Below are 22,515 nucleotides of genomic sequence, written 5' to 3' on the forward strand. Positions count from 1 at the left end.
TTATCCTGTATGGGACTCTCTGTGCTTCCTGGACTTGATTAATTATTTCCTTTCCAATATTAAGGAAGTTTTCAACTATAATCTCTTCAAATATTTTCTCAGTCCCTTTCTTTTTCTCTTCTTCTTCTGGAACCCCTATCATTTGAATGTTGGTGCGTTTAATGTTGTCCCAGAGGTCTCTGAGACTGTCCTCAGTTCTTTTCATTCTTTTTTCTTTATTCTGCTCTGCAGTAGTTATTTCCACTATTTTATCTTTCAAGTCACTTATCCGTTCTTCTGCCTTACTTATTCTGCTATTGATCCCATCTAAAGTATTTTTAATTTCATTTATTGTGTTGTTCATCATTGTTTGTTTCATCTTTAGTTCTTCTAGGTCCTTGTTAAATGTTTCTTGCATTTTGTCCATTCTATTTCCAAGATTTTGGATCATCTTTACTATCATTATTCTGAATTCTTTTTCAGGTAGACTGCCTATTTACTCTTCATTTGTTAGGTCTGGTGGGTTTTTATCTTGCTACTTCATCTGCTGTGTGTTTTTCTGTCTTCTCATTTTGCTTATCTTACTGTGTTTGGGGTCTCCTTTTTGCAGGCTGCGGGTTCGTAGTTCCCGTTGTTTTTGGTGTCTGTCCCCAGTGGCTAAGGTTGGTTCAGGGTGTTGTGTAGGCTTCCTGGTGGAGGGGACTTGTGCCTGTGTTCTGCTGGACGAGGCTGGATCTTGTCTTTCTGATGGGCAGGTCCACGTCTGGTGGTGTGTTTTGGGGTGTCTTTGGACTTATTATGATTTTAGGCAGCCTCTCTGCTAATGGGTGGGGTTGCATTCCTGTCTTGCTAGTTGTTTGGCATAGGATGTCCAGCACTGTAGCTTGCTGGTCGTTGAGTGAAGCTGGGTGCTGGTGTTGAGATGGAGATCTCTGGGAGATTTTCACCGTTTGATATTATGTGGAGCTGGGAGGTCTCTTGTCGATCAGTGTCCTGAAGTTGGCTCTCCCACCTCAGAGGCATAGCACTGACTCCTGACTGCAGCACCAAAAGCCTTTCATCCACACGGCTCAGAATAAAAGGGAGAAAAAGTAGAAAGAATTAGTAGAAGAAGAAAGAAAGAAAGAAAAGAAGAAAGGAAGAAAGAAAGAAGGGAGGGAGGGAGGGAGGAAGGAAGGAGGGAAGGAAGGAAAGAAAGAAAGAAAGAAAGAAGATAAAATAAAATAAGATAAAATATAATAAAGTTATTAAAATAAAAAATTAATTATTAAGGGAAAAAAACGGATGGATAGAACCCTAGGACAAATGGTGGAAGCAAAGCTATACAGACAAAATCTCACACAGAAGCATACATATACACACTCACAAAAAGAGGAAAAGGGGAAAAAAATCATAAATCTTGCTTTCAAAGTTCACCTCCTCAGTTTGGGATGATTAGTTGTCTATTCATGTATTCCACAGATGCAGGGTACATCAAGTTGATTGTGGAGTTTTAATCCGCTGCTTCTGAGGCTGCTGGGAGAGATTTCCCTTTCTCTGCTTTGTTCTCACAGCTCCCAGGGGCTCAGATTTGGATTTGGCCCCGCCTCTGAGTGTAGGTCGCCGGAGGGCATCTGTTCTTCGCTCAGACAGGACGGGGTTAAAGGAGCCGCTGATTCGCGGGCTCTGGCTGACTCAGGGAGGCGGGGGGAGGGAGGGGCACGTAGTGCGGGGCGGGCTTGCGGCGGCAGAGGCCAGCGTGACGTTGCACCAGCTTCCTAGCAGTGGCGGGCTGCACAGGTTCCCGGAAGGGAGGTGTGGAGAGTGACCTGTGCTCGCACACAGGCCTCTTGGTGGCGGCAGCAGCAGCCTTAGCGTCTCATGCCCGTCTCTGGGGTCCGCGCTGTTAGCCGCGGCTCGCGCCCGTCTCTGGAGCTCCTTTAAGCAGCGCTCTTAATCCCCACTCCTCGCACACCAGGAAACAAAGAGGAAAGAAAATGTCTCTTGCCTCTTCGGCAGCTCCAGAGTTTTCCCCGGACTCTCTCCCAGCTAGCCGTGGCACACTAACCCCCTGCAGGCAGTGTTCACGCCAACAACTCCAGTCCTCTTCCGGGGCTCCGACCGAAGCCCGAGCCTCAGCTCCCAGCCCCGCCCGCCCCGGCCGGTGAGCAGACAAGCCTCTCGGGCTGGTGAGTGCCTGTATGCCCTGATCCTCTGTGCGGGAATCTCCCCGCTTTGCCCTCCACACCCCTGTTGCTGTGCTCTCCTCCGCGGCTTTGAAGCTCACCCCTCCGCCTCCCGCCGTCTCTGCCCGCGAAGGGGCTTCCTAGTGTGTGGAAACTTTCCTCCTTCACAGCTCCTTCCCACTGGTGCAGGTGCCGTCCCTATTCTTTTGTCTCTGTTTATTCTTTTGGCCTACCCAGGTACATGGAGGGTTTCTTGCCTTTTGGGAGGTCTGAGGTCTTCTGCCAGCGTTCAGTAGGTGTTCTGTAGGAGTTGTTCCACGTGTAGATGTATTTCTGGTGTATCTGTGGGGAGGAAGGTGATCTCCACGTCTTACTCTTAAGCCATCTTCCCGGAAGCCCCCTCTTTCACTCTATACCTTAATTTGTTAATATGGTGTATCACATTGATTGATTTGCATATATTGAAGAATCCTTGCATCCCTGGGATAAATTCCACTTTACCATGGTGTATGATCCTTTTAATATGCTGTTGGATTCTGCTTGCTAGTATTTTGTTGAGGATTTTTGCGTATATGTTCATTAGTGATATTGGTGTATAATTTTCTTTTTTTGTGATATCTTTTTCTGGTTTTGTAATCAGGGTGACGGTGGCTTTGTAGAATGAATTTGGGAGTGTTCTTCCCTCTGCAATTTTCTGGAAGAATTTGAGAAGGATAGGTGTTAGCTCTTCACTAAATGTTTGATAGAATTTGCCTGTGAAGCCATCTGGTCCTGGACTTTTGTTTGTTGGAAAATTTTAAATTACAGTTTCAATTTCATTACTTGTGACTGGTCTGTTTATATTTTCTATTTCTTCCTGGTTCAGTCTTGGAAAATTGTACCTTTCCAAGAATCTGTCCATTTCTTTGTGGTTGTCCATTTTATTGGCATATACTTGTTTGTAGTAGTCTCTTATAATCCTTTGTATTTCTGCAGTGTCAGTTGTTATTTCTCCTTTTCATTTCTAATTTTATTGATTTGCGTCCTCTGCCTTTTTTTCTTGATGGGTCTGGCTAAAGGTTTATCAATTTTGTTTATCTTTTCAAAGAACCAGCTTTTGGTTTTATTGATCTTTGTTTTTGTTTTCTTCATTTATATTTCATTTATTTCTGATCTGATCTTTATGATTTCTTTCCTTCTGCTAACTTTTTTTTTTCCTGTTGTTCTTTCTCTAGCTGCTTTAGGTGTAGGGTTAGATTGCTTATTTGAGATTTTTCTTCTTTCTTGAGCTGAGATTGCATTGCTATAAACTTCCCTCTTAGAACTGCTTTTGCTGCATCCCATAGGTTTTGGGTCGTCATGTTTCATTGTCATTTTTTTCTAGGTATTTTTTGATTTCCTCTTTGATTTCTTCAGTGATCTCTTGGCTATTTAGTAGTGTATTGTTTAGCCTCGATGGGTTTGTATTATTTACAGTTTTTTTTCCTGTAATTGCGTTGTTGTAGGAAAAGATACTTGAAACAATTTCAATTTTCTTAAATCTACCAAGGCTCATTTTGTGACCCAACATATGATCTATCCTGGAGAATGTACCTTGAGCACTTGAGAAGAAAGTGTATTCTGTTGTTTTTGGTGGAATGTCCTATAAATATCAATTAAGTCCATCTTGTTTAATGTATCATTTAAAGCTTGTGTTTCCTTATTTATTTTCATTTTGGATGATCTGTCCATTGGTTGAAGTGGGGTGTTAAAGTCCCCTTGTATTACAGTGTTACTGTCGATTTCCCCTTTTATGGTTGTTAGCATTTGCCTTATGTATTGAGGCGCTCCTATGTTTGGTGCATAAATATTTACAATTGTTATATCTTCTTCTTGGATTGAGCCCTTGGTCATTATGTTGTGTCCTTCCTTATCTCTTGTAACAATCTTTATTTTAAAGTCTATTTTATCTGATATGAGTATTGCTACTCCAGCTTTCTTTTGATTTCCTTTTGCATGGAGTATCTTTTTCCATCCCTTCACTTTCAGTTTGTATGTGTCCCTTGGTCTGGAGTGGGTCTCTATAGACAGCATATATATGGGTCTTCTTTTTGTATCCACTCAGTCTGTGTCTTTTGGTTGGAGCATTTAATCCATTTACATTCAAGGTTATTATCGATATATATGTTCCCATTACCATTTTCTTAATTGTTTTGGGTTTGTTTTTGTGGGTCTTTTTCTTCTCTTGTGTTTCCCACCTAGAGAAATTTCTTTAGCATTTGTTGTAAAGTCAGTTTGGTGGTGCTGAATTCTCTTAGCTTTTGCTTCTCTGTAAAGGTTTTAATTTCTCCATCAAATCTGAATGAGATCCTTGCTGGGTAGAGTAATCTTGGTTGCAGGTTTTTCTGTTTCATCACTTTAAGTATATCCTGCCACTCCCTTCTGGCCTTCAGAGTTTCTGCCAAAAAATCAGCTGATGATCTTATGGGGATTACTTTGTATGCACTTTTTTTGTTTTTCCCTGCTGCTTTTAATATTTTTTCTTTGAATTTAATTTTTGATAGCTTGATTAATATGTGTCTTGGTGTGTTTCTCTTTGGATTTATCCTGTATGGAACTCTCTGCACTTCCTGGACTTGATTGACTATTTCCTTTCCCATGTTAGGGGAGTTTTCCACTATAATCTCTTCAAATATTTTCTCAGACCGTTTCTTTTTCTATTCTTTTCCTGGGACCCCTATAATTAGAATGTTGGTGCATATAGTGTTGTCTCAGAGGTTTCTGAGATGTGTTCAATTATTTTCATTCTTTCTTCTTTATTCTGCTCCTCAGCAGTTATTTCCACCATTTTGTTTTCCACCTCACTTATTCGTTCTTCTGTCTCAGTTATTCTGTTATTGCTTCCTTCTAGTGTATTTTCATTTCAATTATTGTGTTGTTTATTTCTGTTTGTTTGTTCTTTATTCTTCTAGATCTTTGGTAAACATTTCTTGTATTTTCTCAATCCATGCTTGCATTCTGTTTCCGAGATTCTGGATCATCTATACTATCATTACTCTGAATTCTTTTTCAGGTAGCTTGCCTATTTCCTCTTCCATTTATGTGGTCTTGTAGGTTTTTACCTTGCTCCTTCATCTGTAACATATTTTTTTGCCATCTTGTTATTATTATTTTTTTTTGATAAGTGGCATTGTGTTCCTATCTTACTGGTTGTTTGGCTGAGGTTTCCCACACTGGAGTGTGTAGGCTATTGGGTAGAGCTGGGTCTTGGTGCTGAGATGAAGACCTCTGGGCGACCTCACTCCAATGAATATTCCCTGGGGTCTGAGGGTCTCTGTTAATCCAGTGGTTCTGACTCAGAGCTCCCACTGCAGGAGCTTCAGCCCGAACCCCCGGCTTGTGAAACAAGATCCTGCAAGCTGTGTGGGGTGGCAAAAAAAAAACAAGAAAAAAGGAGAACAATAACAAAGTAAAAAATAAAATTAGACTAGGAAACTAACAGATATGTTAGAAAGAATATAAAAATACAGATGAAACAACAACTGGAAGGTAAAAGAGAACCACAGTAGTAAAAAAGAGGAGGAGAAAAGAAAAAAAAAGGTGGAAAAGGCCTTGGCTGTGGAGGGAGGGCCTTAAGCAGGGGTGGGGTTTGGGCGGTGGTGGGGGGCCTATGCTCAGGACCCACAGGGATGGAAAAGGCCCTGCCGGTGTGGGAGGTGGGGCTTAGGCTCAACGGAACAGAAGGGGCCAAGGGTGCCTGTGCCTCTGGTCTCAGAGGGCAGGGGATCCCACCTGGGAGCCCGGCAGGCTTCCTGGGCTCAAGTGGGTGGGGCAAATGCCCTTCTCTCCTGCTTCTCCAGGTCTGAGGGCCCCTCCCACCTGCCTCTCCTGTTCTCCCGGCCTCCCTCCTACGCCCCCAGGACCAACGTGGCCCAGAGGGGTCCTCTGAGGCCATAGGACCTGGCCAGAGAACCAGGCAGACTTCCCAGGCCGACTGGGCAGGGGAAACGCTGGGCGTGCTCCCCGCTGATCTGAGCCCCCGTGGGTCCCTCCAGGGCTGAGAACCCCTCCACCTTCTCAGCCACCCCTCAGGGGTGCTGGTCTTGTCTGGCCTCCACCTTTCCTCCCCCCCCAATCCCCCCACGTCCTACTGGTTCACTTGGGGGTTCCGAGGTTCCCCCACTAGTGGCCGGCAGGCGCCCTAGTTGTGGGGGGACACAAACTCTGCGTCTTCCCACACTGCCATCTTGACTCCGCCCCCTTAATTCTACCTTTTATCCTTTATATAGCCTGTTTTCAATTGAGAACAGGCTCAATTGTAGATTGAGCTTATTGTAAATAAGGCTTATTGTAAATTCCATGTTGGAGATTCAAAAAGTTAAAAAGAACATTAAATGATTGTCTCTTTAAGAGTCATGTCTTATATTTTTCTTCCCCATTTAAGTGAATTCTCTTTTATCCTCTAATTAAAGAATGGGTGTCTATTTTGCTGTCACATTTTGGACGTTGGATATGAACTTGAATTTGAACTGGGCTGTGCTTCAGTATCTTGGATAAGTCTTTTCCCCCTGGACCTTCTTTTCTCCCTCTGTGACATGAAGTTGTTGGGTGAATGATCTCCAGGTTCCCTTCAGTGCATCTATCCTAGGGTCTCATGGTTCATGTTTGAGTTTCTTGTTTTATTCTTGAGCATCTTGAGTAATTCTTGCTACTTTGCTTTGGTGTCCTTCGCTGCTTGTACATCTGTGGCACATGACGAGTGTTTCAGTTCTGTTCTTGGCTAACTTTATTTCCCTTCAGCTCTGCCCTGTTTTCTTTGCCTAAAGGCTTTTTATCTTACATCCTTTTCCCTTATGTTCTTGCAATGAATTCTTCTGGGCTCCTGTCCCCCTTGTAGCTCCCTCACACAGGACCTCTTTGTAACTCAAGCGTCAGAAGATTGGCCTAAGGTCTGTTCTGAAGGCCACTTGTGTTCTTTCAGGATGTCCTCCCCACAGGAGACAGCTGGATCCATGGAAATCGAAGTCTTGCAAAAACTGTGTTTTCTTTCCTTTGCTAGAGGGTTTTGGCATCTGGTCTGTTACATTCCACTTCTATCTTTTTATTTTATTTTTTATCTTATTTCCCCTACATCTAGGAAGCTTAAAACTTTCTCTAAGATTACCTTTAAGCTTTAAAAACTCAACTTCCTCTATTCTCTTTATGGATAGCAGACAGCCTGATATGGAACTGTATTCCCAAAGCAGGATATGGGAAATATTTTAGGTGATACATGAACAAACACATTTTAAAAAAAATATTGTGTATTGATTTGAGTGTTTGTTGAAATATAACTATCACATAAAACTTATAGGTTCACAGCTGTGTTATAAAAGCTCTCCTTTTTAATATATTTCCTTAACTAGCAAAAGTCTGATTTAAAGAAAATTCTGAAATAATGCAAGTTAACTTTGACCACTTAGTATAGTGTTTTAACATGTTAATTCATTTAATCCTCAAAACAAGTCAATGAAGTAGGTGCTATTATTCACCCCCATTTAATTTATTTATTTATTATTATTTTTATAAGGGGAAATTTTAATTTGATATTTGTGTTTTGTTTTGGTTACACCATTTTAAAAGATATTGCTTATTGTTTTTTCAAGGATTCACAAGAGAAATTTTTCATTAAATTAACAGCTACAAATTTTTTTTCCTCAACATAAGGATATAGGTATGCACCAATTTTGCATTAAACATTGATTAAATACATATTTTAATTAGAAAAAGGAAATTTAACTATTCAATACTTTTTCTTTATTCCTAGATACAAGGAATTCACCCCCATTTTAAACACGAGGAAAGAGGCATAAGCCAAGTCCACTGCCCAAAGTCACAAAGCTAGTAGGAGGCAGCACCAGGATCGCAACTTAGGTTGGTTGATTTCAGGACTGTGTTCTAACCACTAAACAATACTGGCTCTAAGAAAGTAATAGAGTACATGGCATAAGATTTTAGCAAAAGTCATGAAGGTGGTTTTGAATGACTGAAGCTTGGAAAGCTTCCAGGTAATGGAAAACACATGGGCTTTGGCCTTGGACATACCTCAAATGCTGGATTGGTTATTGATCAATTGTTTGTTTCTAGACACATCACTTAACCTCTTTTAAAATGCTGGAGAAAGTATAAGGGGCTCATTGTGTCATAAGTTTTAACACATATTAATTCCCTTTCCTCCCTGTGACTCTCATTTTTTTATCCATAAGATACCAAGATCAGTGAATATTGAGAGGATTAGATCAAGTAGCAGTTATCAATGCATGGTAAGTGTTTGTAAAGACACATTGATGTCTTTCACTTTGTTGATCTCTCATAGTGGGCACCTTGACATTTATGATCCCCAAGTGCTTTAAGGAAAGGACCCTCTTACCTTCTCCCTACCAGCAACCAACACAGGGTCAGCCTGGTGAATTTCACTGATGCCAGGCTCTCCACTGGAAAGGGCAGAGAGTGTAGGGTAGCCACAGCCAGGAAGAGAATACATTCTTGATTGGAGCTGGGCTGATGGGAGAGGGGTTGTGTCTCCATCAGAAGAGGAGGGGGTGGGAGATGGAGGTGACCTCTGTGGGGTCCATTCCAGGTCTGTGAGGCCATGTGTGGGTAGCTTCAGAATTGGTTTGTTCACTAAATGTATCATTATAAAATGAAGTTCTTGACCTGCAAGATATAACTGTGGGCAGGGACATCTGAGGTTCAAAATGGGAAATGCCTATAGCAGCATTCTTGTGGTAAAATATTTCCAGATTTTACAACTTTGAACCCATTACCCTGTAAGGAATAATACAAATGGCTTCAGACTATTTACCCAAGTGATTACAATGGCATTTGGTAAAGCTAGGGCCATTTTATTCTTCACAAATGATTAAACCTCTATGACTAATACAAGGGCAGCTGCATTTTAAAGGAGAAGATCAATTTGCTAAGCATTTTGAAAAATAGCCGTATGCCTTGGATATCATAACTGAAAATGAAATTTCATGCATTTTGGTTGAAAGGGCTTTTTATAAGCCCTCCACCTCCCCTCATCAATGTGTGTGCCTTTAAAAAAAAAATAATACTTCATTCTCCTTGACTTCTTCTGTAATGCAGGGAAAAGCAGAATTTGGGTCCAAAGCTCTAATTCAGGTCTCCGCATTTATATTTAAGACGACTGCATGACCTTGGGTAATTCATGAAACCATTCTGCACCTGAGTTCCTTATCAATAAAGTAGGGGTAATGCTACCTGCCCTGCCTGCCTTTTAGATTCAAGGCGAGGGTTATCACATAAGATAATACATGTGAAAGTGTTTTGAAAACAGTGAAGTGCCGTAAAATGCAAGTTCTTATTATTTTCCACGTCTTCTACTCAGACACCAGGTCATTTTCATCTTCCAAATTTCAAGTGCCTTTCCTATCCCCTCCCTAAAGCTTAACTCCATAATGGTTCAGGAGTTGGAGAACGTGAGATTCTGCTGTCCAATTTAATCCTTGGTGACTACCGAAGAATTGTACTTTTGTTTGGATTTTTTTTTTTTTTTTTTTTTTTTTTTTTGCGGTACGCGGGCCTCTCACTGTTGTGGCCTCTCCCGTTGCGGAGCACAGGCTCCTGACGCGCAGGCTCAGCTGCCGTGGCTCACGGGCCAGCCTCTCCGCGGCATGTGGGATCTTCCCGGACCGGGGCATGAACCCGTGTCCCCTGCATCGGCCGGCAGACTCTCAACCACTGCGCCACCAGGGAATCCCCTTTTTTTTTTTTTTTTTGTAAACACAAAATGAAATCTCATTATCTTGGGGGAAAGTGATTGAAAATTATAGGAAGAAAGGAGCAATTCAAAATACTAACACGATTTTATTATGTTTTTCCATAATAGTAAGAGTTTTACGTGCCTACCATGTGTGCTCACCAATATTAGAGGAGATGCAAAAGAAACTTCTGATGGAGCTTTAGTTCAGTGTGTGTGTGTGGTTTAGCCTTAGATCTTCCACGAACACAATGTGGATTTGGTTTCCTACTTCCTTCAGTTGTTGAAAATACTTTATCTCATCTTTGCCTTGTCCAATTGGCAAATGATCTGAATCTACTGAGTCTGCAGGTTCTACAGTGGAATGTCTTGTCAAACGCGTGATACAAATGGTATTATTTTAGACGCAGAGGGGATAGCTTGGAGCTATGAAAACTTTGTGGAGGGATGACTTCAGCCAATTGTTGAATATAGGTCAACAGGGACACAAAACTACAGTAAGTAGGGTAATTTCATTTTCTAGAGTTGGTTATTATTATTATTTTTAACTATGTGTCAAGTGGACCCTCCAACGCTAATGCAAATGTGGCCAGTAGCTCAGCTCAAGTCAAATGATTACACATTTTTAATTGGTATTGATTCATCAATGACAGTTTTTTCCTTCCTCTTAAGACATTAGCATAATGAAATTAGTCCCATTTAGAGAATTATACATGCAAGAGGCTGAACCATCATAGAATTATCTTAAGACAACTTTGTGGGACTACCATAAGTGATAATAGTAAATCTGAGTAGAACTTTATAGTTTGCAAAGTACTCTTGGATAAAGTTTAAAATATTGGCATATGGTATCATGCGTGCAACAAGGCAAAGCATGATCTACATTACAGTGTCAGAAGTTATTATTTACCTTTTGTGTATGGGAAAAAAGTTACAGAGAAATTCAGTGGGCTGCCTCCAGTTTACTGATGAGCTAAACTCTTTCCTCGGCTTCCATGATGCTGCTCCAATCTTTCTGGTGACTTGTCCTCTGTCTCCTTCACTGGCATCTCTTTTTCTACTGCTTCCCTATCCTCTGCCTTCTTTCCTTCTTTTAATTCATGTTTTCAGTTGATTGTGTCATGGTTTCCACCCCATGAATGGCTCCAAATCTTATCTCCACACTTCATTATTTTCCTTAGCACTAGAGCTCTGTACTTAATTGTCTGTTGAACATTTCCTAGCTAGAGGTCTTATCAGCCTCAAACTCAACGTGTTAAAAACAAACTTCATTATCCGTATGCCAAATCATCTCTTCTTCTTGACCTCCTTAACTTTGTCAGTAACATCACCAACCTCCAAGCCACCAAGGCACTCCTATAATACAAGCTATCACGTAATGAGAACTTGTGTGCTGTATTTATGTTGTTTCCATAATCTCAGCAGAACCAGCAGAGTAGGGGTCTTTATTTCACTGCTCCTTGTTTCCCATATCCCTGGCTGGGGATTGGTACCAGAAAGACCTAACTCCCTATAAGAGCTTCTCAACAGATTGGTTGTGGTGACCTTGAGTATGTGACTTCAGCTCAGTTTTCCTAGAATGTAAAATGGGAATAAGAGTATCCATTTGTTTAGGAGGAAAAACATCTTGAGGTAGAAAAGAGAAGAAGATAAAAAGTCAGGTGAATTGGTAGCTGAGGGACAGTAAGTTGAGGGACTCCCTCTATGGTGGTCTCTATTTCATTCAGAAGTCAGGGTTCTTCTATTGAGAAAATATAGCCATGAGGCCAGGCTGAAGGAGAGTTGTGAAAATTTGCACAGCTGCTCTGAAGTAGAGAAGAGCTAGGGAGGACCAGAAGGGATGGCTTAATTTACATTAAAAAGCAAGATCAGGGTGAATAGGGAACAAGAAATAAATATCTAAGAGTGGGCAGTTGAAGTTTCAGATTGCAGGGGTGGAATGGTTCCTGGTGAAAAGGGTGGATTGTAAGAGTGAGTGGCTGCTATAAAATGCAGGTGAAGGTTATTTGGAATCAAGGAATTGGAGCATGGGCTACAGGATGGGTAATCCACTTGCATGGTGGAATTTGCTAGGATGATGGCAAGATTAGAAGATGGTGAACAGGTGTCAAATTAAAAAAAAAATAATGGCAAGGGGAGAGACCAAGGGTTGGGTATTCAGTAGGCAAGGAGACAATTAAAAGGTGGCATGAGGACACTCTACTCTCTGTCATACCTCTGTTCTCACAGATGTTCATGTCTTCTTTTTGTTCATCCTGCCCAAAGTTTCCAGAATTATCTTTACAAAGAACAGAGTTGATCATGCCATTTCCGGCCTCAGAATCCTTCAAATTGTTCCCGTCCTAAAAAGAATCTGGAAAAGAATGGAGATATATATGTATATGTATAACTGAATTATTTTGCTGTACACTTGAAACTAACACAACATTGTAAATCAGCTATCCTCCAATATAAAATAAAAATTAAAAAAAGAAAAAAGTTGTTCTCATCGTCTACAGGAAAAGCCTCAACTTCTAATTTAAAGTTCAGGTGAACTCTCTTCATCTCTTCTTTTCAGCCCTTTTTTTTTTTTTTTTTTATCACAGCCCTTTTATCACCTCTTTTGTCAGTCAAACTGAATTATCTGCTTTTCCCTTATCCTCAACTTCTCTTTCTTACCTCTGTGCACTTATCTGCTCACGTTGTCTCTGTGACTAGAATGACTGGGCTTCCTTTCACCCAGAAGCTGCACAAAGCTGATACCGATTCCCCCTGGCTTGAAGTGTTGTTTCTCTCTGAACTCCTGTAGTGCTTTACCTGAATCTCATTTCTGGCGTTTATGACATGGGCCTTATTTTACAATTTCAATGTTGCACAGTTCTTGAGAGGAAGGATGTTGTGTTGGCATCTAGCACATAAACTATAAGTGTGTTTATACACATATATACAGATATATAAGTGCATGTGCTTATATATTACACATATTTACTTATATATAGATATGTAAGTGCATGTACTTATATATTACATATAAGCATATTTTAAAAATAATATTTTTAATAAAGTGGTAATATATGTAATACAAAAAGATTGAAACCACAGAAAGGCACCCCCCCATACATACACATAAAAAGAAAATAAAAATCCTAGGAATTCTAGCAGTTAGAAGTAAGATTGCTAACATATTAGTATATAACCTTCCAACTGAAGGCCTAAATTATAATACATGGTCATAGCCCCACAATCCTTGGCTACACAATCCTCCAATCCTTGGAGTTACTTGGGGAGATTTTGTGCCTGGGCCTCACCCTTAAAGATGCTGATTTAATTGGTCTTAGATATGGCCTGGGTATCAGTCTTTGAATTTGTGTAATAATAATATCTAACATTAATCATTACTGTTTCAAGCACTTTATAAGACTAGTTCTGAGTCACTGAATTCTCCAAATAATCACTTGAAATTAATATTCTTGTTACCTATTCCTTTATTTCCTACTTTTAGTTGCGAAAACTAAAAAACAGAGAGGTAAGTAATTTGCCCCAACCAAGTGTTAAGTTGCAGAGCCAGGAAGTGAACCCAGGCATTCAGACACCCTAGCCTACCAATGAGTATACAACCTGATTGACTGTTACATAACATATATTCACAAATTATATGTATTTAAAGATCAAAAGGATGTCATTCTTAAAATTGATGCAATTTCTATTTGCTTTCCAAGTATTTAGTTTGCCTTAATTTCTCCTTCCTTGTCATTTTAAATATTGCAAGTTGATATTTAGCATGGCATAAGTAAGCAAAATGATGTGTTTTTAAAATATATTTTATTAGATGTTTGAACTTGTCTTGAACTTTGGTTTTATAATCTCATGAAAGGAAGCTTTGTATTTATTTCTGAGAAAAATTTCCGTGAATTTTATGTTTGGGGTTAAGGGTTTTGCTTTGACTACCCAGAGACAGTATTCCTGTGAACTCCTAACATTATCTCTCATATATTTGGTTTTATTATAGTACCAGAAGGCTCTCAGGACATCCAATATGCAGGTCCATTTCCATGCTCTTGAGATAAACACCCAAAGATGAAACACACCAGTTCAAGAAATCTAATCTGACTGCTGAAGCAGATTATAATCTAAGCATCAATTTTCTTCTTTTAGGAGCATGTCCCAAACTAGAAATCAGTATCTGTCAGACTCAGTACGTTTGCAACAACTGGTTTATAATCTGCATCAATGATACAACAATTATCAGTTGTGAAAAATATGTTTTCCCAAGATTGTTTATAATGCCCTTGCATCTGATAAAGGAACATAGAGAAAATTGAGAATGTGAAAAAGAACTTAAACTTTTCAGAGCCTTAGGAAATTCATGTCAATTACCCAGACTTTATCACTGTTAAATTCACTGGAAGGAATCTTTCTAATCAAGAACATAGCAGAGTATCCATTCTCCTTCTTCTCCTCATTAATAGGACCCTGAATATTAGCTGGGCACGTAGATACTCAGAATAAAGACTACATTCCCAGTGTTCCTTGAAGATCAATGTGGCCTTGTGATAAGTTTTGAAAAATGGAATATATGGAGAAGTCGTGTGTGCAAATTTGTCCCCCTTCTTTCTGGCTGGCTAGAATGCGAGTGTAATGGCTGGGACACAAGGAGGGGGCAACAGATGTGACCATTTTAGAGTCAACAACTATGGTCATTCTAATTGTGTGTGTTAAAAGTATCTTTTCCCACTTGGTGCTTACCTTTTCACTTTCTTAATAGTTCATGTCCTTTGATAAACAGGAATTCTTCATTTTAATGCCATTCAGTTTATCAGGTTTTTACCCTTTTACACAGTCGGTGTTTACTGTGTGCTGTTCAAGTAGCTTTTCTACCTTAAGAGCACAAAGACCCTCCTATGGTATTTTCAAAAAACTTTGTTTGACAATTCACATTTAGATACACAGTTCTCCTGGAATTTATATACACATAGAGTGTGAGGCTGGGGCTAAGTTTTATCTTTTTCTATATGCCTAATTAATTGACCCCGTACCATCTATTGAAAAGATACTTTACTGCTCTGCAGTGTCACCTTTGTCACAAATCCAGCGTCCATATATGCATAGTTCTGTTTCATGACTGTTCTATTACATTGGTCATTTGTGTATCCTTGGATAGATACCACACTGTTTTAATTGCTATAGCCTCATAATGAGTCTTTATAGCAGGTGTAAAATTCTTGGTCAGCAGTCATGTTCTTTTAGAAGGTAAATATAGTATCCTTTTGTCTTCTGTTATTTTTATAGAAATATCAGCTGGTTGTCCAACCTTTTTGAAGACAATCTTTTCTTTTTTGTCTTTCCCTTCCTTTTCCTTTCATTCTCAAAACTTCCTCAGTGACCTATTCTCATTGCCTTTGGTTTTCATCAGCTTTATTATAATGTACTTAGTGTGGCTTTCTTTTTATTTTTTTCTGCTTGGAGTTCATTTCATTTGCAGTTTTTCATCAGCCATTGTCTCATCAAATATTGCTTCTGTTCCTTCTTCCTCTCCTTTTCTTCTCCGAGTAATCATATGTTAAACTTTCTCACTGCATCCGATATACCTCTTATCCAATTCTGTATTTTCCATCTTTTTATCTTTCTGTGCTTTATTCTGAATATTTTCTTCTGACTTATGTGCTAGTCTACTGCTTCTTTTTTTCAGATATATTTAAACAGCAGTTATACCCATCCATTTCAATTATTTTACTTTCTAGCTCTTGAATATACATTTTTTAATTTATGTGCATACACATTTTTCTTAGTTTTCTGCTGAATTTTTCATGCCTTTTATTTCTTTAAATGTCTTTAACATATTCATTTTAAAGTCTGTGTCTGGAAACCTAATAATTGGAGTCCCTGTTGATCTATTTATATTGTCTGATTTTTTTCCTGCTGTTTTTTTGTTCATGTCATATTGTCTTCTTTTTTGTCTGCTTATTTTTGATTGTGTGCTGCATATTGCATAGTAAAATTCTTTGTATAAATAATTTGAGGCTAGGCTAATCTTATCTTCCTACAGAGAAGATATCATTTTGCCTCTTCTAAGCATCTAGGAGGCACTAGCAATGCTGGATCATTTCAATCCAATTTATGGACTGAGAGGATTTGAAGTTGAATTTCTATCCTGTAAGAATCTATTTACTTCTGGTTAATCATCATTGGTGTCCTAGAAGGAGAAGAGAGGGAGAAAGGGGTAGAAAGCTTATTTAGAGAAAAAATGTCTGAGAATGTCCTAAATCTGGGGAGAGATTTGGACATCCAAATTCATGAAGCTAATAGGTCACTCCAAAATTTCAATCCAAAATCATCTTCTCCAAGACACATAATTATAAAACTGTCTTGAATCAAAAACAGAGAGAATTTTAAAAGCAGCAAGAGAAAAAAAAATTTTCTCATACAAAGGAATCCTCATAAGGTTATCAGTGGATTTCTCAATAGAGACCTTGCAAGCCAGGAGAGAATGGGATGATAAATTCAACGTACTGAAAAAAAAAAAAAAAAGACACAATGCCTACCAAGAATACTTTACCCAGCAAAGTTGTCCTTTAAAAGTGAAGGTGAGATAAAGACTTTGCTAATAAACAAAAGCTGAGGGGATTCTTCAACATTAAACCTGCCTTACCAAAAAATGCTGGAAGAAAATTCTTCAAGCTGAAATGAAAAGATAGTAAAAGTAACATGAAAACATAAAAACATATATGTACAACACACTAGTAAAGGTCAGCATAATGTCAGATTCAGAATACCCTTTTACTGTAAAATGGTGATGTGTTAACTACTTAACTCTAGCATAAAGATTAAAGGACAAAAGTATTAAAAATTGCCATAGCTACAATAATTTGTTAGTGGATACACAGTATAAAAAGATGTAAATGGTGACATTAAAAACATAAAAGTGGGGAGAGTGAAAGGGTAGATTTTTGTAACTGATCAAAGTTAAATGGTTATCACCATAAAATAGACTGTTACATTCCTAAGATGTTTTATGTAAGCCTCATGGTAACCAAAGCAATCCTGAAAAAGAAGGACAAAACTGGAGGCAGCACACGTCCTAATTTCAAAATATTCTACTAAGCTACAGTAATCAAAACAGTTGGTTCTGGAAAAAAAATAGACACCTAAACCAATGGAACAGAATCAAGAGTCCAGAAACAAAGCCTCACATATATGGTTGACTGATATTTACAAGGGAGCTAAGAATATTCAGTGGAGAAATGATAGGCTCTTCAATAAATGGTGTTGGAAGAACGGGATAATCACATGCAGAAAAATGAAATTGGACTCCTATCTTACACCACTTATAAAAATTAACTTGAAATGGATTAAAGACTTAAACATAAGTTTCAAAGCCATAAAACTCCTGGAAGAGAATGTAAAGAAAAAGTTCCTTGATGTTGGTCTTGGCAATGATTTTTTGGATATGATCTCCAAAACACAAGCAACAAAAGCAAAAATAAATAGGTGGGAATGTGTGAATCTTAAAAACTTTCACACAGCAAAAGAAACAATCAACAAAATGAAATCGTAACTTATGAAATGAGAGAAAATATTTTCAAATCATCTATCTGATAAGGGCTTGATATCCAAAATATATAAAGAACTCATACAACTTGATAACAAAAAATCCTAAACAATCCAATGAAAAAGAAATGGGCAGAGGATCTGAACAGATATTTTTCCAAAGAAGATACACAAATGGCCAACAGGTACGTGAAAAAGTGCTCAGCATCACTAATCATCAGGAGAATGAAAATCAAAACCACGATGAGATATCATTTCACACCTGTTAAAATGGTTGTCACCAAAATGACAGGAGATGATAAGTCTTGGAGATGATGTGGAGAAAAGGGAACTCTTGTGGGCTGTTGGTGCGAATGTAAATTGTTGCAGCGACTATGGAAAAAAGTATGGAAGTTCCTCAAAAGATTAAAAATAGAACTACCATATGATCCAGCAATTCCACTTCTTGGTATATATCCAAAGGAAACAAAACCACTATCTTGAAGAGATTTCTGCACAGCCATGTTCATTGCAGTATTATTTATAATAGCCAAGGCATAGAAATGACCTAAGCGTCCATTGATACAGGAATAAAGAAAATGTGGTATCACACACACATACAATGAAATATTATTCAGCCATAAAAAGAAGGAAATTCTGCCATTTGTGACAACATGGATGGACCTTGAAGGCATTGTGCTAAGTGAAATAAGTCAGATGGAGAAAGACAAACACTGTATGAAAGCACTTGTATGTGGACTCTAAAAACACCAAACTCAAAGAAACAGAACAGATTGGTGACTGCCTGAGGTTGGGGGGTGGCAGGGAAGGGGCAAGGGGAAATGGGGAGATGTTTGTCAAAGGATACAAACTTCCAGTTATAAGATATACAAGTTCTGGTGATCTATTTTACAACGTGGTAATTATAGCTACTATATACTTGAAAGTTGCTAAGAGAGTAGATCTTAAATTTCTCACCACAAAAAGCAATGATAACTATGTGATGTGTGGAGGTGTTAGCTATGTTTTAATCATTTTGCAATATATAAGTGGATCAAATCATAACATTGTACACCCTAAACTTACACAATGTTACATGTCAATTGTATCTTAATAAAGATGGAAAAACATATATATATATATATATATATATATATATAATATTAAGTGATACTTATATGTGGATGGTAAAAATTTGGTAGAAAGGAGAAAATGATGATACAGGTGACCTCAGCTGAGAAGCAGTTTTACTCCTAGGGTTTGCATGTTGGGGAAATTACAGTCCCAGTCCCAGGAGCCAATGAGCAGGACCTGGTGGTAGGTGTGTCTTTGTCCGTTTTCCAAGAGAGCAGCTTGTTTCCAGTGGTAACTGTAACCTTCAGTTTTCTGTGTACAAAGCTGGCCCCAACTTTATGCAAAAAGCCTCGTTTGAATTCAGTTCCTGTTTTCCTGAGGAAGTAGAAATTCCGTTCCTCATAGTCTGGTGTGTCTGTTGGACTGAGGCTTGAGTTCTTGCAGGCTTACTATGTGGAGCTTGAGTTAATGAAAGATAATAATATGAATTGAGTGTTTACTATACACGAGGCACTTTGCATTTATCAACTCTAGTAAGCCTCACCACAGCCCTATGAAACTGAAAGACCGAGATGTTAAGCAACTTGCCAGTGGTCCCGCATTCAGAACTCAGGAAGTGGCAGCCCTGGGATTTGAACCTAGGGAGCCTGACTGCAGAACTCTAGGGTTTGATAACAGTTTATCTAGAGGGTAGATGGGCGTGTGGATTCATTACACAGCACATAGTAATTTGGGGATGCTGATCTTAAAAAATATTCTCCACCATAACATCAGAACTATATTCACATAGGCAGTGGATTTATTTGTAGCAAAACATGATTTATCACATTAAATGAATGCCAGAGATTTGGGTTTTTGTTGGCACTAAAATTTTAGATGTGTTTGTTTCTAAAGCTGTATATAAGCTAAAATATATAACCTAATTTTGTATTTATGCTTATTTAAATAATACTGTAATAAATATTATTTTAACCAGCAATGGAAATCCTCAAAATTTTTTGTCCCAAGAGTTTGACAATTACTCAGGTATAAAATACATTGGTGAAGTTTTTTTAAATCTCTTTTTTTTCTGGAATAAAGAGGGTCTTTGTTTCTCTTCTCAGTCTCTAGAACATTAACCAGACCTCTGCTTGTATAGAGGAATTAATAGTATGACTCAAAAGAACTGTTTTCATGCTGGCTAAGAAGACTGCTTTTGAGGGACTCATCAGGCTTGGCTGCAAAAGCTTCAGTTGCCTGGGTAACTGAGCAATGTAGAAGCAGAATCCTGGTATTCAATTTCTTCCCAAGGCAGGCTTTACTTAGTTCAGGAAGACAGGGAATGCCCTGTGATTCTTAAAGAAACTTGGTGGAATTTTGCATTGCAATTACAGATTTGTAAGACATCCCTTTTCCCTGTGTATTTCCTTGCGGGGCAGGGGGGAAGGAGTAGACTGCAATGATCTATTCTGTTTCACTGAAATAGCAGAAGACATTAAAAACATGAGCAGTTATATGGTAAATATATACAATGGACTATTACTCAGCCATAAAAAAGAATAATTTCTGTCATTTGCAACAACATGGATGGACCTAGAGGGTATTATGCTTAGTGAAATAAGTCAGACAGAGAAAGACAAATACTCTATGTTATCACATTATGTGGAATCTAAAAAATAACATAAACGAATATACATAATGAAACAGAAACAGAACCACAGCTATAGAGAACAAACTAGTGGTTACTAGTGGGGAGAGAAAAGGGGGGAGGGGCAAATTAGTGGTATGGGATTAAGAGATATAAACTATTAATACTATGTATAAAATAAATGACAAGGATATATTGTAGAGCACAGGGAAATATAGCCATTATTTTGTGGTAACTTAAAGTGGAGTATAATTTATAAAAATAATGAATCACTATGCTGTACACTTGAAATTAATATAATGATATAAATCAACTATACTTCAATTACCTACAGTCTGTCATACAGAGTGAAGTAAGTCAGAAAGAGAAAAACAAATACCATATGCTAACACACATATATGAAATCTAAAAAAAAAAAAAAGTTATGAAGAACCTAGGGGCAGGACAGGAATAAAGATGCAGATGTAGAGAATGGACTTGAGGACAAGGGGAGGGAGAAGGGTAAGCTGGGACGAAGTGAGAGAGTGGAATGGGCTTACATACACTACCAAACGTAAAACAGATAGCTAGTGGGAAGCAGCTGCATAGCACAGGGAGATCAGCTCAGTGCTTTGTGACCACCTAGAGGGGTGGGATAGGGAGGGTGGGAGGGAGACGCAAGAGGGAGGAGAAATGGGGATATATGTACATGTATAGCTGATTCACTTTGTTATAAAGCAGAAACTAACACACCATTGTAAAGCGATTATACTCCAATAAAGATGTTAAAAAACAAAACAAAAGACAACATGAGCAGCTAGATGATTCAGACTGTGAAGTTGACCAGGGACCTCTTACTGAACCCTATGCATCCATTCCTATTCTTGACTTCCGTAGCAAGATTGTAAGGCTGATGGTTTTTTTTGGCTGCGTTGGGTCTTTGTTGCTGTGCGCAGGCTTTCTCCAGTTGCGGCGAGCCGGGGCTACTCTTCATTGCGGTGCACAGGCTTCTCATTGTGGTGGCTTTCCTTGTTGTGGAGCACAGGCTCTAGGTGCATGGGCTTCAGTAGTTGCAGCACACGGGCTCATTAGTTGTGGCTCGTGGGCTCTAGAGTGCAAGCCTAGTAGTTGTGGCACATGGGCTTAGTTGCTCCGCGGCATATGAGATCTTCCCGGAACAGGGCTTGAACCTCTGTCCCCTGTATTGGCAGGCATGATTCTTAACCACTGCACCACCAGGGAAGTCCGAGACTGACTATTTGGTGCAGGGAGCCATAGGTGTTTTTATAGCCCTGTGACAACTTTATAAGGGTTGAAAACAAATAGAACATTATTTTCATAGACTTGAAGATTGACTCCTTGGTGAGAAAGAAAAGGTTTAATTTGGATTCACGAAATTGTTCCTAAATACTGTAATAAATTTTCACCACTCCTATAGAAACTGCTTTGAATTCTAGTTTATTCTAGCAAATAATAGATAACCAATAATATTTCTTGAGTGAATTAATGAATTAACCTTTTATTCCCATGTGATACTTTTCAAATAAATATTATTTTGGCATATTATTTGACAAGGGACTATACTTTTCCATTTTGACCATTTACTGGCAGATATCTCATGCCTTGAAAAACTCTGATCCTAAACTGGAATTTTTCATAAAATGTGAATAAGATAACATAAAAATTTACATTCCTTAACAATAACCACATTTGTTAATGAGATGTTAGGATCAGGCATCTTTATTTTTTATCACAAATTGATAGTCATCTTATCTCCAATCCAGCTGATAGACATGTAAAGGCAAAAACAGAAGTGAATGTTTTCTCCCATTCTGAGGGTTGTCTTTTGGATGGTTTCCTTTGCTGTGCAAAAGCTTTTAAGTTTCATTAGGTCCCATTTGTTTATTTTTGTTTTTATTTCCATTTCTCTAGGAGGTGGGTCAAAAAGGATCTTGCTGTGATTTATGTCATAGAGTGTTCTGCCTATGTTTTCCTCTAAGAGTTTTATAGAGTCTGGCCTTACATTTAGGTCTTTAATCCATTTTGAGTTTATTTTTGTGTATGGTGTTAGGGAGTGTTCTAATTTCACTCTTTTACATGTCGCTGTGCAGTTTTCCCAGCACCACTTATTGAATAGGCTGTCTTTTCTCCATTGTATACTCTTGCCTCCTTTATCAAAGGTAAGGTGACCATATGTGCATGGGTTTATTCTGGGATTTCTATCCTGTTCCATTGATCTATCTTTCTGTTTTTGTGCCAGTACCATATTGTCTTGATTACTGTAGCTTTGTGGCAGAGTCTGAAGTCCGGAAGCCTGATTCTTCCAGCTCCATTTTTCTTTCTCAAGATAGCTTTGGCTATTCAGGGTCTTTTGTGTTTCCATACAAATTGTGCAATTTTTTATTCTAGCTCTGTGAAAAATGCCATTGGTAGTTTGATAGGGATTGCATTGAATCTGTAGATTG

At 38.7% G+C, this 22,515-nt stretch overlaps 1 long non-coding RNA gene across 2 annotated transcripts in view; it reads right to left on the bottom strand.

Annotated features, from left to right (window-relative positions):
• Positions 1 to 22,515, bottom strand: part of LOC137220108 (uncharacterized) — a 41,548-nt gene that overhangs the window by 13,406 nt on the left and 5,627 nt on the right. For both annotated transcript variants that reach the window (XR_010941472.1, XR_010941471.1), the window contains exon 2: positions 12,080 to 12,217. This is a non-coding gene — a long non-coding RNA (uncharacterized lncRNA). The remainder of the gene's footprint in view (positions 1 to 12,079; positions 12,218 to 22,515) is intronic.

The sequence above is a fragment of the Pseudorca crassidens genome, chromosome 2 (assembly GCF_039906515.1).
Source record: "Pseudorca crassidens isolate mPseCra1 chromosome 2, mPseCra1.hap1, whole genome shotgun sequence".
Classification (NCBI taxonomy): domain Eukaryota; kingdom Metazoa; phylum Chordata; class Mammalia; order Artiodactyla; family Delphinidae; genus Pseudorca; species Pseudorca crassidens.